Source organism: Sprattus sprattus (genome assembly GCF_963457725.1).
Source record: "Sprattus sprattus genome assembly, chromosome: 14".
NCBI classification, from domain to species: Eukaryota; Metazoa; Chordata; class Actinopteri; order Clupeiformes; family Clupeidae; genus Sprattus; species Sprattus sprattus.
In genome coordinates this window covers 20,851,091-20,853,590 of record NC_137912.1, presented here as the reverse complement: position 1 = coordinate 20,853,590, position 2,500 = coordinate 20,851,091, and the positions used below count along the sequence as shown (strand labels likewise).

General features: G+C 50.2%; 1 protein-coding gene across 1 annotated transcript in view; it reads left to right on the top strand.

Annotated features, from left to right (window-relative positions):
- Positions 1-2,500, top strand: part of tspan12 (tetraspanin 12) — a 22,828-nt gene that overhangs the window by 14,792 nt on the left and 5,536 nt on the right. The gene's annotated exons all lie outside the window — the stretch shown is intronic.

The window sequence follows — 2,500 nt, the reverse complement described above, 5'->3', positions numbered from 1 at the left end:
CATCCGTTTTAGGCAAAATGTCAGGGTTTACTCCATGAGAAGCTCATCTGGTTCCCTCGCACCTTGGCTGTAAAAAGGCACGTGTGGACTGGGGTCTGTTTTTCACCCTCATTTTGCATTCGTTTAGCTGACCTTCACAGGGCAAAACAAGTGCAGATAATTAGAGGGGTTTATTTGATTTATCTTACCTATTTGGCCGGCACAATTAGGAATTTCATGGCTCGTCTGCATTCAGTGGGCTTAATGGGGAAATCGATTGGCTTTCAGAATACAACCACCTGTTCCCTTGTGCCCTACACACACTGTGTGTGTGTGTGTGTGTGTGTGTGTGTGTGAGAGAGAAGTTGGCACACTGTTTTGCCCAATTTCAAGGACATAGGTGTCAGTTTTGGAAGAGATCCAGTTGAATGCCCTAATGGTATCTGAATAGGACTTCAAGCTGATAGCAGAGGATTGGGTCTCACCTGTGCTCTCTGTTCTGTTACATATTGATCACCCTCCATTGCTCTCCCTCCCTCTCTCTCTGTCTCTATCCCTCTCTCTCTCTCTCTCTTTCTCTCTCTCTCCCTCTCTCCCACTGTTCCCTGGCCACAGTAGGAACACAACCTGTCCTCTCTGGACAGCCAGGTCTGTCTGTGCCGGCCTACCTCTACTGCCATGTTGTGCTCGCTCAGTCTGTATTTGATCAGTGTTCTCCTCAGTTTGGCATCAGACGCTGTGGTCAAGTTGTGGTCGGTTGCCACAGTGTACTGTCTGTTTTGAGCTACATATGTTTCCATTTCCATTCTGTGACATTCTTGAGGCGCGTGTGTGTGTGTGTGTGTGTGTGTGTGTGTCCAGTGATCAATGAGTGCATGAGTCTTGAGTTGTGTATGTGTGTGTGTGTGTGTGTGTGTGTGTGTGTGTGTGTGTGTGTGTGTCTGTGTATCTGTGTCTGTGTGTGTGTGTCTAGTGATCACTGAGTGCATGAGTCTTGAGGCGTGTGTGTGTGTGAGGGTGTGTGTGTGTGTGTGTGTGTGTGTGTGTATGTGTGTGTGTGTGTCTGTGTTTGTGTGTCCAGTGATCACTGAGTGCATGAGTCTTGAGGCGTGTGTGTGTGTGTGTGTGTGTGTGTGTGTGTGTGAGTGATAGGGTGTGTGTGTGTGTGTGTGTGTGTGTGTGTCTGTGGGTGTGTGGGTGTGTGGGTGTGTGTGTGTGTGTGTGTCCAGTGATCACTGAGTGCATGAGTCTTGAGGTGTGTGTGTGTGTGTTTGTGTGTGTGTGTGTGTGTGTGTGTGTGTGTGTGTGTGTGTGTGTGTGTGTGTGTGTGTGTGTGTGTCCAGTGATCACTGAGTGCATGAGTCTTGAGGCGTGTGGGTGTGTGTGTGTGTGTGTGTGTGTGTGTGTGTGTGTGAGGGTGTTTTTGGTGAGGGAGATGATGTTTAGCTCCCACTTGAGGTCCTGGGAGATGATGGTGCCCAGGAAGCGGATGGACTCAACACTGTCAACTGGGGCGTCCCTCAGGGTGTTGGGGGTGGGTGAGGCTGGGTTCTTCCTTCCTGAAATCTACAATCATCTCCACTGTTTTCAGCACATTGAGCTCCAGATTGTTCTGTCCACACCAGGTCACCAGATGGTCAATCTCCCACCTGTAGGCAGACTCATCCCCACCAGAGATGAGCCCAATGAGGGTGGTGTCGTCCGTGAACTTGAGGAGCTTGACGGACTGGTGACTGGAGATGCAGCTGTTGGTGTACAGGGAGAATAGTAGAGGGGAAAGAACGCAGCCTTGAGGGGAACCGGTGCTGAAGGTCCGGGGGTCAGAGACATGTTTTCCCAGCCGCACATGCTGCCTCCGGTCAGAGAGGAAGTCTGTAATCCACCTGCAGATGGAGTCAGGCACACTCAGCCGGAGAAGCTTGTCCTGCAGCAGAGCCGGGATGATGGTATTAAAGGCAGAGCTAAAGTCCACAAACAGGATCCTGGCATAGGCGCCTGAGGTGTTCAGGTGCTGGAGGATGGAGTGAAGGGCCATATTTACTGCATCGTCTACAGACCTGTTAGCTCTGTAGGCAAACTGCAGGGGATCCAGTAGAGGGTCAGTGATGGCTTTGAGATGCCGCAACACAAGCCGCTCAAATGACTTCATCATAACAGAGGTCAGAGCTACGGGTCTGTAGTCATTAAGTCCTGTTATCTTAGTTTTTTTGGGGACGGGGATGATGATCACTGAGTGCATGAGTCTTGAGGCGTGTGTGTGAGGTGTGTGCGGCTGTGGTGTAAGAACCTGAGTGCTTGACCCAGTCTCAGGACAAGTAGGCAAAGGAAATCAAGTCTCTCTCTCTCCACCCCCTCTCTCTCATTCTCTCTCTCTATCCCTCTCTCTCCAACCTTTTCTCTATCCCTCTCTCTTTCTCATTCTCTCATTCTATCTCTCCATCCCTCTCTCTCTCAGTCTCTCTCTCTAAACCTCACATGTATCATGTTGTGCTTTTTCTTTCCATCGCTCCCTCTAGTACCC